Genomic DNA, 15,486 nt, shown 5'->3' on the forward strand with positions numbered 1-15,486 from the left:
GAAAGTATACTCACCCGTCATGCCACTCTTCAGCAGAATTGACCCGTACAACTCATCCATCGAGTACATGGAGCGCCTAGGTTTCCACTTTGTGGTGAATGAAATAATAGCGGAGGAGAAACAGAAGGCAAGTCTTTTAGTGTCTGTGGGAGCAAAATGTATAACCTAATCCATAGTCTGAAGGCCCCGAATGAGCCAAACTCCAGATCCTTTAACGCGCTAGTAAACCTCATGAAGGCACATTTTCAGCCTAAATCATTGGTGATCATGCAAAGGTTCAAGTTCAACTCCATAGTAAGGGTCTCCGGTGAATCGATCACAAAGTACATCATGAAGTTAAAACAGTTAATGGAGCACTGTGACTTCGGAGATATTCTAAACAACATGTTGCGAGATTGTTTGGTTTGCAGCATACACAACGATGCCATTTACTTTCAGAAATTAATATAGTCTTGAAGCATGCCATGGGGATAATGCTAGTAATGGAGAGAGCTGAGAGGGACTCGCGGGTTTTGGAGAGTGTGCAACATGGTGCTGTTCTTCAGTTAGGATGGGAACTTGCTGCTGGGTGAGGTGTGAAAGCCAGGGAGATAACCACGAAATGGGACATGGTTCCTACCACTTGAAAAACAAAAAGAAATCCTGGAAGCAGCTCACCAGTAATTCAGAAATTAAAGTGTTTACTGATATGGGGTAATCATGTACTGGAAGCCTGCAGGTTTAAAGAGGCAGAATAGCACTACTGTCACAAAAAAGGGCATGTTTTAAAATAATACAGGGTGTGATCAAGACAGCCATTCAGACAGCAGGCCAAGTTGGATGAAGTGCACAGTATAAATGAGCCAGAAGCTGCTGATACTGATATCTATTCCCTACACAATCTCAAGGCCAGGAAAACTGAACCAATCACTGTTGCCCTTCAATTAAATGGGAAGCCTCTAGTCATGGATGTTAACACAGGAAACTGACCACAGTGGTGGGACAACAGATACAGAGGGTAAGATGCCATAAACATGCACAAGGGCCTGTACCAATATATATGTCTACCGGTTGATGTGTCATTTGCCTGTGTGATTTTCCAAAGAACCATGGAAAGCTTACTACAAGGACTTCCCCAAGTGATAGTGTACCTGGATGACGTCCTGATCACAGGATCACACAGAAGCAGAACTTTTGACTAACCTAGAAGAGGTTCTGAAGAGATTTTTGGAGGCTGGCATACATTTTAAAAAAGAGAAGTGCACTTTCCAAACAACTGAAGTCACAAGTGGATGCCCAAGGTTTGCATCCATTAGAGGAGAAAGTCAGGGCAATCGAGGAAGTGCCCTCTCCTACCAAAATCACTGAACTGAAGTCTTCTTTGGGCTTACGATCGCTTCTTGCCTAATCTATCCACAGTGTTAGCCCCGTTACACTTATTATTGAAATAGAACTACAGATGGCCTTGGAAGGCGCAGCAAGAGGAAGCCTTTATAAAAGTCAAGAAGCTTTTTCACTCGACATGTCTGCTAGTGCACTATGGCCTGAATCTTCTGGTCGGTGTGCGGGGGCATGCCCCGCTTGTCGATGTGTAAAATGACACACGGTGACATCAGGCGTACGTCCTGACATCACCACATGTCATTCAGGTCTTCAGTTCGGCAGGCACGCATTATAGTTGGCTGCGTGCCCACCGAGCTGTCAAAGGCCTATTAAGGCCATTTAAAAAGTAAATGAAACAATTAGCAGGGCTGCCCATCCAACCTTAAGGTTGGCGGGCAGGCGAAGAGCCCAGGTGGCCTTCACATTTATCATGAAACCTCATCCACGGGTGGGATGAAGTTTATGAAGGCTTTATAAATCAAATAAATTTTTTTATTAAAATTCATTGACATGTCTCAGCTCATGTGACACTGTCACATGAGGGGACATGTCTGAATAATTTTATCTGTATTTTTTTGAAGTTTTGATAAAGAAACTAATCTCCCTGAGGCAGTTCTGTGCCTCAGGGAGATTTCTGCGCTCTTTCGCGCGCATGCAAATATTGATGGAACTTCTTTACTGTAAATAAGGCCCCAACTCTTCCTCCTCCCCCCGCCCACAGGTAGCGCTCAGTGCTTCCGGCTGCATGTCACGCTGGGTGGGCCTTAATTGTCCCGCCCACGTAAAATGGTGGCTTCGCGCCCACCCACACCTGCTCCTGCTCAACCCCCACAACGGGGAGAAAATTCTCCCCTATGACCCATCAAAGGAATTAATACTAACTTGTGATGCATATCTCTATGGAGTGGGAGTGGTACTGTCACAGAAGATAGAGGATGAAATGAAAGGCCAATAGGATATGTCTCCAGAACCCCCTCTGCAGTTGAAAGAGGTTACCCACAAATTGAAAAAGAAGGTTTATCCATCATATTTAGAGTAAAGAAGTTCCATCAATATTTGCATGGTTGACACTTTACTATAGTGTCAGATCACAAGCCACTGTAGGGTTTGTTTAGTGAAGTTAAAGCAATCCCACCGATTGCCTCTGCTAGAATTCAAAGATGGGCTTTAATTTTGTCGGCATAAGAGTACATTTTTATGCACCGTTCAGGTGTGCATATAGCAAATGCAGAAACCCTCAGTCATCTTTGTTAGCATTACACATGCTCCCGTACCTCAAGAAGTTGTACTTGTGTTGAGTTTCCTGGACTCCTCACTGGTCTGTGTGAAGCAGATAAATAATTGGACAAACCGGGATCTAATTTTAGCAAGAGTCCCAGAATAGGTATTGCAAGGATGGTCAAATGCACAACTCCCTGAAGACCAAGAGTCATTGTCCCTTTGCAAGGAAGAGAACCACTGTTGACAGAGCTTCATAGTGCACATCCAGGCATTCCAAAAATGAAGATGCTTGCACAGAGTTATACCTGATGGCCAGGTATAGACAGTGATATAGAAAAAATAGTTAAACACTGTCTTCAGTGTGAACAACAGCATTAGTTGCTCATTTCAGCCCCACTGCATCCATGGGAGGGGCCTGGTCAACCCTGGGTTACACTGCTATGTAGGCCCATTTTTAGGTACCATGATTTTAGCGATTGTCGACGTGGATTCTAAGTGGATCGATGTATATCAAGGGAGATCACCTACATTGTGTACAGCAATTGAAAAGCTGCACCAATATTTTAGCGTACATGGCCTACCAGAAATCTTTGTTTCGGATAATGAATGGTACTGCTTTCACTTGTACGGAATTCCAGAGATTCATGAACCTAAATGGGATTAAACATGTCAAAACAGCACTGAATCATCCCTCGTCAAATGGGTTAGCAGAAAGAGCAGTACAAACCTTTAGAACAGGCATGAAGAAACCATCAGAAGGAACATTAGAAACATGAATTTCAAGATTCCTTCTCAACTATCACATGCCTCCTCATGTAATTACGGGTTCAACACTGTCTGAATTACTAATGAAACGCTGCCTTCATACAAGATTAAGTCTGGCATTCTCTAATTTGGAAGGGAAGGTGGAGAAGAAGCAGAGTAGTCAGAAAGTGAATCATGGTGTTCACAGTAGAGATCGAAAATTTACTGTGGAAGAGTCAGTTTCTGTGTGAAATTTTGCACCCGGACCGAGATGGGTTCCTGGTACAATCGCCACTGAAACAGGACCTTTGTCATATCAAGTGGAAGTGGAAAAAAGAATTGTTAGGACATGGATCATCTAAGAAGTAGAGAGACTAAGTGGTTGGACCGTGCCATACCACCTGTCCCTCGTGGAAAAATTTGTGCAGAGAAACACCTTTGACCACAAGTCCATCAGGCAGTGGTCGGCACGTAATGTCTTAGAGGCCCTGCAGAAAAAGGAGAGGGTGGATCCTGTGGGATGGTTCCCGAGCAGACTGTCAAAGTCATTTGGCAGAATGCCTCATCGCCAGAACTTTCCAACAAACACCAAGATGTAGCTTGGCTGGTGGTGAGAAAGGCACTCCCCATCAGATCCTTCCAACACGCCAGGAGTCTCACCCCCTCTGCACGTTGCCCTTGAGGTGGCTATGGTGGGGATGAGACCGTTGTTCACCTCCTTGTGGATTGTGCCTTTGCAAAAAAGGTCTGGACAGAGATGCAGTAGTTTCTGTCGAGATTCATCCCGAGCAGTAGTGTCACAGGACTCTGTGCTCTACAGGCCGTTCCCAGGGACACACACCAAGACAAACGTCAACTGCAGCTGGAGGATCATCAGCTCAGTGAAAGACGCTCTTTGATTTGCCCGAAACTTGTTGGTCTTCCAGCGCAAAGAATTGTCCCTGACCGACTGTTGCAGGCTGGCACATTCCAAGATCCAGGACTACGTGCTGAGGGATGCACTAAAGCTTGGGGCAGCCACTGCAAAGGCACAATGGGGAAAGGTCACTGTCTGAGACCTTTCTGCCATAGTGCACCGAGGGGTTGGGAATTGTTTACAGCCCCTTGGGCTGTACGGCTCACAATGAACGTATGTAGTGAATACTAATTGCATTATAATTGTATTGAAGCACCACGGAGTGCAACATGATGTATGTTGATAACTCCAATACCATTGTCTGATTGTCTGTACTGACCATATTGAAATGATTGTAATATTTATTGATTGGATTGAAGAACCTCGTGATCCATGTGTAATCGTTGACCTAATTGCACTTTTTCTGATGGCGACTTAGAAATGTTTTGTAATGTTCTTCCAGATATTTTATGAATGAAGTATATTTTTCAAAAAAAATCTAAGATGTAGAGAGACACTCCAACAACTAGTAACTCCACCTGAAATTGAAGTCGAACCTATGATCCCTGAGGTGCTAGATTAACAAAGAATAGACATACCTGATGTCTCTGTTGAAGTAAATAAATCTAAACTGCCATTGTCTAAGGATGCTGCAGTTCCTGGTCAAGTTGATCCAATGGAAGAATCCCAAGTCATAGAGTTGCATCGCTCTACCTGAATTAGAAAGCCACCTCAAAGACTAAATCTATAATTGCATTAACTGTATATATTTTTATATGATATGGGTTAAGATATTCTTGTAAATAAAACAAAGTTAAGGAGGAAAGAAGGCAGTAAGTTAAACCTTTTTATAGGGATCATGTGACTTAGCCCTAAGTGCGGGTAATCTTAGGGGCAGAGCTTTCTAGGCCTTAGTCGTAATACAAGCATATAGCTTCATCAGGAGCTCTGTAAATAAAGTTTACTGTTTCTTACAAGAAACCTGCCTGGTACCCCAAGTTTATTACACCATTTTAATATGATTTCTGGATTTAACAATCTACTTTTTTAAGGGCAGATGATAGTGTAGTGCTAATGTTGCTGGGCTAGTAACCTAGAGGCTGAAGCTAATGCTCTAGAGACATAATTTCAAATTCCACCATGACAGCTGGTGAAATTAAATTCAGTTAATAAATCTGGAATTGAAGGCTAGTTTAATTGATGACGGTAGTGAACACGACAACTGTCACTGATTTTCATAAAAACCTATCTGGTTCACTAATGTCCTTTAGAGAAGGAAATTGGCCATGCTTACTTTTTGTGACTCCGGACCCATAGCAATGTGGTTGACTCTTAACTGTCCTCTGAAGTGCTCAGTTCAAGGGCAATTAGGGATGGGCAACAAATGCTGCCTTCCCATGAAAGAATAAAAATAAAGTAGTGGTTAACTCTATGCTCACTAGTGAGTTTAATAATGTTGGAACAGTAGAGACAGGTATTAACCTGTCTTTAAACACAGGGAGTAGGTGGAATGTAACAGATTTCCAGAATCACAAAGATAAAAACAAAAAACTGCGGATGCTGGAAATCCAAAACAAAAACAGAATTACCTGGAAAAACTCAGCAGGTCTGGCAGCATCAGCGGAGAAGAAAAGAGTTGACGTTTCGAGTCCTCATGACCCTTCGACAGAACTAGGTGAATCCCAGGAAGGGGTGAAATATAAGCTGCTTTAAGGTGGTGGTGGGGGGGTGGGGGGGGTTTGGGTGGGGGGAGAGAAGTGGAGGGGGGTGGCATGGTTGTAGGCAAAAGCAGTGATAGAAGCAGATCATCAAAAGATGTCACACTCAGCAGAACAAAAGAACACATAGGTGTCGAAGTTGGTGATATTATCTAAACGAATGTGCTAATTAAGAATGGATGGTAGGGCACTCAAGGTATAGCTCTAGTGGGGGTGGGGGGAGCATAAAAGATTTAAAAATATTTAAAAATAATGGAAATAGGTGGGAAAAAGAAAAATCTATATAATTTATTGGAAAAAAACAAAAGGAAGGGGGAAGAAACAGAAAGGGGGTGGGGATGGAGGAGGGAGGTCAAGACCTAAAGTTGTTGAATTCAATATTCAGTCCGGAAGGACTGCCACTACCAAACACATCTTCCCTTCACCCCCACTGTAGGCATTCTGTAGGGATCGTTCCCTCCGGGACACCCTGGTCCACTCCTCCATCACCCCCTACTCCCCAACCCCCACCTATGGCACCACCCCATGCCCACGCAAAAGATGTAACACCTGCCCCTTCACTTCCTCTCTCCTCACCGTCCAAGGGCCCAAACACTCCTTTCAAGTGAAGCAACATTTCCCTTGCATTTCCCTCAACTTAGTCTACTGCATTCGTTGCTCCCAATGCGGTCTCCTCTATATTGGAGAGACCAAACGTAAACTGGGCGACTGCTTTGCAGAACACCTGCGGTCCGTCCGCAAGAATGACCCAAACCTCCCTGTCGCTTGCCATTTCAACACTCCACCCTGCTCTCTTCCCCCACACGTCTGTCCTTGGCTTGTTCCAGTGAAGCCCAACGCAAACTGGAGGAACAACACCTCATCTTCCGACTAGGCACTTTACACCCTTCTGGACTGAATATTGAATTCACCAACTTTAGGTCTTGACCTCCCTCCTCCATCTCTACTCCCTTTCTGTTTCTTACCCCTTCCTTTTGTTTTTTTTCCAATAAATTATATAGATTTTTCTTTTTCCCATCTATTTCCATTATTTTTAAATCTTTTATGCTCCCCCCACCCCCACTAGAGCTATACCTTGAGTGCCCTACCATCCATTCTTAATTAGCACATTCGTTTAGATAATATCACCAACTTCAACACCTATGTGTCCTTTTGTTCTGCTGTGACCTCTTTTGATGATCTGCTTCTATCACTGCTTTTGCCTACAACCACGCCACCCCCCTCCACTTCTCTCCCCCCACCCAAACCTCCCCCCCCCCCACCCACCCAAACCAGCTTATATTTCACCCCTTCCTGGGATTCACCTAGTTCTGTTGAAGGGTCATGGGGACTTGAAACGTCAACTCTTTTCTTCTCCGCCAATGCTGCCAGACCTTCTGAGTTTTTCCAGGTAATTCTGTTTTTGTTCCAGAATCACAAAGTACATCAAACAAATGTCCAAGGCCACCTGTGCTGTTGTTTGTAATTTATCTGTCAAGTCAAGTGTTTGTGGTGGGGGTAATTTGTGGCTGAGCAGGTCTATTCGGCAAACAAAAAGACAGCCCAGATTACACAATATAGATTTTTAGGCAATAGTGAGCTGCTGATAGCAGTCTGTATTCAACTGCCAGAACACAAAAAGAAAAAGATCTTGCTCTAAGAGCTGATTAAGTTGTGTTGAGTTTTATTGTGTGGTCAAGGGCTCCCTACTGAATATAGGTTAATTTGGAACATTTTAACATGATATTTCTTTGCATTTTGCCTCTTTTTTTTCCATAAATAAGAAATGTATTAACTGTGGTGTTTATTGCAATGTTCAATTGTTCCATTGTTCAGTGTTTGTTCATATATGTCTGTTAACTGATATTTGTGTTGTATGCTGTTAATCAAGCCTGGGTGTGGTTACTAAGAAAGAGAAACTAAAAGTAAGCTGGAAGTTTGTGCTGCAGACAATTTAAAAGCACTGCAAATAAAACTCCTTCACACATAGGACCCATGTGTCAGCTTCGCATATCTCTGAGCATATTTATTGTCAGTGAAGTTATTTTGCAACAAATCTCCTCCACATCAGTTCTGTCTGGCTTCCCTACACTTGATCTGTCTTCACTATTTTGTAATTATTGTGTATAGAACTTACAAAAGTAGGATAACATTTCAAGAAAAGCTTGCTTTGCTGGGAAAAACTGTTGTTTAATTATCCTCACTGAAGGAGGCATGTTCCTCAGAATAGAAGCAATGGCTGCCTAGAGCTGACTGGCTTGTCATAGAGAATAATGGAAGGGTAAATTGTACCTGTCGCTAAAAGCTGTCAAAAAGGCGTGAAACTGAGGATTTGATACATTTGTAATTGATGAATCTCAGCATCTGTCAAAGAGAAGCATTTTTTTTTAAAAACTCTGATTGCAAAGCATCCTTCATACCCTTATTGTTGAAGATAACAACATCTTGTATTTATATGGCACCTTTAATGTAATTAAACATTTAAGTTCCTTCACAGCAGTGTTATACACCTAAGTTTCACACCAAGCCACACAAGACGGGCAAAGCCATGGAAAGATTTACAAACAAGGATGGGAATTGTCAAATCAAGGCATTGCTTAAGCAGGGGAAAAGCCTACAAAGATAAATCTGAAGGTTAATATTGATACCAGAGCACAGAGTAACATCACTCTGCTCAGACTATACTAGAAGATCATTCCTGAAAATTTGGAAGAAAATAATATATTCAAAGAAAGATGTTCTACAACTGAGCAATGTCATGCCCACAGCATATGGGGAACTGAGATCTGACAGCTGAAGAACCCAAATCAGAAGGACACACAAAAGAAAAGATGTTAACTGTATGTTCTATGGTCACTGAAACAGGTGGTCCTGCCATCCTGGGGTTGAGCAGTTGTGAAGAGCTGCAGATTATGTAAGTAAACCATGAGGTATAGGAAGCAACACTGAGGGTTGAAGAGAGCACACCATTGAAAAGCACCCTCCGAGCAGATGCAAAGAAGATCTGGTGCAAATGTACCCAGAGTGTTTTGATGAGACAGTATGATGCTTTGAAAATTTTGAATATCACATCATGAATGACCCAGTAATGAAACCAAAAATTCATCCCCCATGTAAAGTACCAAAAGAACTGAAAGAAAAGCTCGAAAGAGAGCTTCAAGAGATGGAAGAAAAGGTGTTCACCAGAGTCACAGAGCCTGCAGATTGGGTAAATTCTATCATGGTGAGAGAGAAGCCAAATGGACGGCTAAGAATTTGCCTGGATCTCAAAGATCTTAATCAAGACATTAAGAGGGATCACTACTCCATACCAACACTGGGAGAGTTCACATCAGCAGCAACAGGGGAAAAGGGTTTCAGCAAGCTCAATGTCCAAAATGGCTCCTGGAATGTGGAACTAGATGTGGAATCTTCACTGTTAACAACATTCAACACACCCTTTTGGACAATACAAATTCCTGCTTCTACTTTTGGTCTTGAAGTGAGGCAGGATGTGGTTCAGCAGAAAGTGGACAAGACATACAGGGGATGCAAAGGAACAGTCGGCGTACATGAAACAGATAATGACTACCATCTACATGAAGCTATGAGAGAACCAGGAAAGCTGGAATCAAGTTAAACACAGACAAATGCATTGTGAAAGTGACTGAATGCCAGTTCTTCGGAATAGTGTATGCACCTGACAGGATCAAGCCAAGCCCTGAAAAAAATCATGGCTTTCCCTGGGATGGAAGCCCCAGGAGATAAGAGAGTTGAGAAGTTTCCTTGGCTTGATTCAATACATGAGCTCTTTCATACGGCATAGGTCAGAGCACACAGCAAACCTGCAGGAGCTGATGAAAGAAAATGTAAAGTACCAGTGGTCAGAGTCACATGGCAGGAGTTTCAACAAATTCAAACTGTAATATGCCAGGAGGCAAGCCTTGTACTATGTCAGAAAGAAACTGTCAGTCTGCAAGTGGATGCTTCTACAAAAGGACTGGAAGCAGCCCTGGTACAAGAGGAAAAGCCTATAGCATTCACATCCAAAGCTCTAACTTCAGCTGAGACTAGATATGCCAATATAGAAAGAGAGCTTTTGGCAGTCATGTATGGATGTGAGAAGTTCCATACATATCACGATGGGAGAAAGTTCATAGTGAACAGTAATCATTGTCCACAGGAGCAGATCTACAAGAAGAATCTGTGTAAAGCACCATCAAGACTACAACGGTTACTCTTGATGCTTCAGAGTTACAATTTCACTCTAAAATACAAGCCAGGAAGAGAAATGGTGCTGGCACATACCCTATCTCAGTTGTTGCCACAGGAGAAACACAAGATAGTGAACATAACACCACCAAAACTGGAAATGAGACCAGCAAAGATGAGGAGTAACAGATGCTCCCGTAGCAAGTGATTGGCCTGATAAGATACAGCAAGCACAGCTAGCAATATGGCAGAACTGGTCTATCAGAGATGGTGTCTCACTGGAAGCTGGTGTTTTGCTAGCAGGGTCCATAATAATCACACCCAGAACAATGCAGGAAGAACTTCTCCAGAAGATACATGAAGGCTACATGGGAATGGAGAAGTGTAAGCTCAAAGCCAGACCAACTGACCACTAGATAGGAATATATAAAGACATTGAAAATATGGTGTCCCCATGCAAGGTATGCTAGAAGTACAGAAACACACAAAGAGGAAATAATAGCTACTGAATTACCACCCAGACCGTGGAAAACTGTGGAAGCCAATTTATTCACACACAATTAGGAATGGAATCTCATAGTCATAGACTACTATTCAAAGTTTCCTTTTATCTAGAAGATGAAAGACTTGAGGGCCACAGAATAATCTCAGCAGTATGAGTTCTGTTTGCTGAGCAAGGGATTCCTGAAAGATTAATACATGACAATGGCACCCAGTTCACATCCAGAGAAGTTGAGGAATTTGCTGAACAGCATAGGTTCAACATTATCACCACATAACCCTTGAGGACATGGGTTTATAGAAAGGTGCAACCAGACGGTCAAATGTGAAATACGGAGAGGCAAGAAGACCCAAACCTTGCCTGACTGTCACTCCAATTCACACCTCTTCAAGCTGATATAAAATCATCTGAAGAATTGTTAAATGGAAGCAAATATAAGCCTACTCTGCCAAGCAAAATACATCCTCCAAGTAACCAGGAGGAAATGAGATAACTCACTGAAGCAGAGGAAAGAGGACGTCAGCACTTCAAAAAACATGCTAAATCTCTACCTGAGCTCTTGAAAGGACAAAGTATACATATGCCGGATCCAATTATGAAAACCTGGAGCTCAGCAAAAGTTGTTGCTAAAGCCGAGACACAAAGGTCATACATAATTGAGACCCAAACCAGTAAGCAAAGAAGAAGAAACTTAATCCATATTCGGCCCACACCAAATCTGAAAAAAAAATACAAGACTATCAGTAACACCAGAAACATTAATATCCAGAGAGACAACATTAACAACATCTCCAGCAAATGAGACAACACTTGTAACAGCAAGCATGACTCTTCTAACACCAGGGACAACATGCACATCATTGCCTGGGGACCATGCCAACTCACCACTAAGCAGCAAATGCCAAATCTACCAAATGGAGGCACAACATCTAAGTGATACCGTAACTAATATTTTAGAAACAAATACACGCTATAAAAGACTAAAATAGGGGTTCAGTTTATTTCCAGAAGTCAATTGATAACCTTCTTTGGTTTACAAAAGTTAATGACTGGAACAGCTATATTGATAGGAGCATTACGCTTTAAAGAAAGAGGGATGTTATATATTGTTCTTTGGTATTGGAGTATCTGTAAATATCTGTAAATAACTAAGAACTACTTAGCTAGGACTTAATAGGTTATTTGTAAGTGTTCAAGGGGGCCACATTTCACAGTTGCACGAGAGACTGATATGATGTGTACAGAGCCAGTTCAGTCTGGTCCTTCTACTGCACCAGACAGCATGGCAAAATTAAACATAGAGTTTTTGATCTTTCCAAATTTAAAGTGTGATTACTAACAACATCTGGAAACCAAAAGACAACAAGAACACACAACAGTAACAAAGGCATAAATGAAGGTTTCAGAGCAGATGAGCTGAGGCATGGATAGAGATTGACTTCACCTCGAGGTCAAATATAACACCATAGTTGTGAACAGTTTGGTTTAGTCTCAGGAGAGTGATTAAATAAATAGCTAGACAAAAATGAGTTTGGAGTGGGGATCAAAGGCAATGGCTTCAGTTTTCAAAATACTTAAATGGAGGAAATTCCTGCTCATTTACTACTGGATGTCAGACAAGGAGTGCGATCATTTAAAGGCAGAGGAGGGGTTAAGAGGGATGGCAATGAGGTCAAGCTGGATGTCATCAGTGTACATGTGAAATGTGACATTGTGCTTTCGAATGACATTGCCAAGGGGCAACACGTAAATGTAGCTTCCAGCCAGACATCAACACCATTTCTAAGACCACCTGTTTCCACATCTGTAATATTCCCCAACTCTGTCTCTGCCTTAGTTCATCTGCTGCTGAAACCAATGTCCATAGCTTTGTTACCTTGACTCTTCCAACACACTCATCATCCAATCTTCATAAACTTAGCTCAACCAAAGCTCTGCCCCTATCGTAACTAGCACAAAGTCCAATTCACCAGTCAACCTTGTGCTTCTGACCTATATGGTTATGCGACACCTCAATTTTAAAATTCTCATCCATTTTCAAATGCCTCTGTAGCCTCAACCTTCCTTACCTCTGTAACCTCCTCCAACGCTACAATCCTCCGAGATATCTGCGCTTGTTTAATTCTGGCCTCTTGTGCATCACCCAATTTTAATTGCTCCACCATTGGTGGCCAAACCTTCATTCGCTTAAGCCCTAAGTTCTGGAATTCTAACTCTACCTCGCTTTCATCCTTTAAAGCATTCCTTAAAACCTACTTATTTGACCAAACATTTGATTATTTGCCCTAATATTTCCATATGTGGCTCAGTGTCTGTTTTTTTCTGGATAAAAGGTCCTGTAAAGTGCCTTTGAATGTTGGGATGTTACTAAATGCAAGTTGTTTTGTTGTCATTTTTAGTTGTTTGGTAACAACCACTAGCTGCTGAGGCCACTTGCCTGGATCTCACCTGAGCCATGAATAGTAATTTTCTTCCCATTAGTGGGGATTAGTCCATCTCTTGACTAAATGCCTCTTCCACATTATCTGGAGTGTAACGAGAGCCTCATAATACATCTGGATTCTTTCTCCTATTCCAGCGTGATCATTTTCCAAACACAAACTTGTTTTCTCTGTTACTCTGTCCTCTTGCTGGCCACAATGTTGCTCTTGTCTCAGTTCCTTCCAAGACAGCCTTCAAGACATCCAGACTCCTATTCAAGTTTCTGCTGCAATAGAATTCTAGCATAGCAGCATGAGCATGACGCACAAGCAAATCTGAAAATCTGTCTGTCTTCTGGTTGTGTTTGTTCCATTGATTGTCAAAAAGGAAAAATGATGCCTGTGTGCAGTAATACATTGATCAAAAGAACAGTTCCAAGTATCCTATCAGCCAACATAGTGGGGCAATGACACTAATGACAATGCTCACTGAAAAGTATACATTTTCTCATTTTGCATGTGACTATAAGCTAAAGGTCCTTATACGCAGCCCTCTAATTTGGTTGAACCCTGCTGCTGCTTTCTGTCCATAGCTGTCATCGAGGAAGCTGCCCTTTATTATTGTTCATCTTTTTGAAATGTCTGTTGAGCTTGTAACAGTTCAGAGCTTGTGTAAATAAAAATTATTTAAAAAATATTTCATGTCATTACCACTTTAACCAATCCCAGAATATTTAACACACTTACATACTTCTACTTCTCACACATTTCTTCTGGCTAGCTCTAAATTAAGAGGCCAGGAACACCAAAGTATCCTTTTCTCCTTGACTTCTACCTAGGGCATACCTAAAATATTTCAGTGATTTAAATTTTCCCAATTGGATGTTTGGGTGCAGTAGTTGTGCTCCACATGGAGAGGTTTAAAAAGGGAATTCCAGAGCTTAGGTCCAAGGCAGTTAAAAGCATGATTAAAATTGGTGTCACCCAAAATGCCAGGATTGGGGGAACACAGAGATCTTCAAAGCTTGTAGAACTGGAGGATATTGCAGAGATAGGGAGGGGAAACATCATGGAGGGAATTGCAGAAAACAAATGAGGATATTAAAATTGGGGTGTGTCGGACTGCAAACTAGTATATGTTAGCAGGCACGGTGTGATGGATGAATGGCAGTTGGTGCAGGTTATGATGCAGGGACAGGTGTTTTGGATGACTGAATTCTAGAGGTAAAAAAAAGGTGTTGGTAAGTATTTGAGCAGCAGATGAGGCAGGGTTGGAGTCAAGTTATGTTATGGAGGTGGGAAGTATTTAGTCATAGTGTGGAAATGTTGGAGGAGGAGAATGAAGTCAACTGTGTGGAATGATACAGATAGGTTGCATGAGGAGGTGCAGAGTACTCTGGTCATTCGAATATCATTGTAACTTGGATAAGGGCTGTTTCAGTACTGTGATGGGGACAGAAAGCTGGCTGAAGGGAGTCAAATATGGAATTGTGGGAAAAATGGTCACAGATTTGGGAAGTGACAACACCTTCAAGGTCTTTGAAGAGAAAAGGGAGATTGAGATGGGATGTAAAGACATATAAGTTGAAATATAGAGTTTTTGAGGAGGGATGAAGACTGCTGATTTGAAGGGGCCTTATCTGAGAAGAGGGAACCGTTAACAACATCGGCTTCTGGTTGAACATAAGACCATTGTGAACTGATTCAAAGACAGAGCATCACACACTATGACACAAACTGACCAGCACACCTGGGTCTGGATTTAATGGTCAAAGTGGTAGGCCTGTCCACTGGCTAGGGAGCAGGTGACAACCCAGCTACGGACATTCTCAGGTGCTCTGACATAAGTAAAAATAAATCAGGCCTGTTTGGCATCAGGGTTCTCAGCACCTGCAGTAGTCCTCCATCCACGAACAGCTAATCAGAGGCCCTTCAGTACCAACAACACCACTGGGAGTGGTGGCCACTGCTGGTAGTGGTGGCCACTGCTGGTAATGGTGGAAGTCCTGGAATACAAACATACAAAAATATGAACATACAAATTAGGAGCAGGAGCAGGCTACTCGACCTCCCCAGCCTGCTCTGACATTCAATAAGATCATGACTGATCATAACCTCCCGCCTACCTTCAATAACCTTTCACCCCCTTGTTTATCAATAATCTATCCACTTCTGCCTTAAAAATATACAGCTGCCTTTTGAGGAAGGGAGGTCAAAAGACTCACTACCCTCTGAGAGAAAAAAAATTCTCCTCATCTCTGTCTTAAATGGGTGACCCCTTATTTTTAAAAAGTGACCCCCTAGTTCTAGATTCTCCCACAAGAGGAAACATCCCTTTCATATCCACCCTTTCAAGACCCCTCAGGATCTCTTGTTTCAATAAAGTCACCTCTTACTCTTCTAAACTCAATGGATACAAGCCCAGCCTGTCCAACCTTTCTTCATAAGACAACC

General features: G+C 42.3%; 1 protein-coding gene across 1 annotated transcript in view; it reads left to right on the forward strand.

The window, feature by feature from the left end:
• Positions 1-15,486, forward strand: part of LOC121290458 (limbic system associated membrane protein) — a 911,106-nt gene that overhangs the window by 568,930 nt on the left and 326,690 nt on the right. The window lies entirely within an intron of this gene.

This window comes from Carcharodon carcharias, chromosome 18 (assembly GCF_017639515.1).
Source record: "Carcharodon carcharias isolate sCarCar2 chromosome 18, sCarCar2.pri, whole genome shotgun sequence".
Taxonomy (NCBI): domain Eukaryota; kingdom Metazoa; phylum Chordata; class Chondrichthyes; order Lamniformes; family Lamnidae; genus Carcharodon; species Carcharodon carcharias.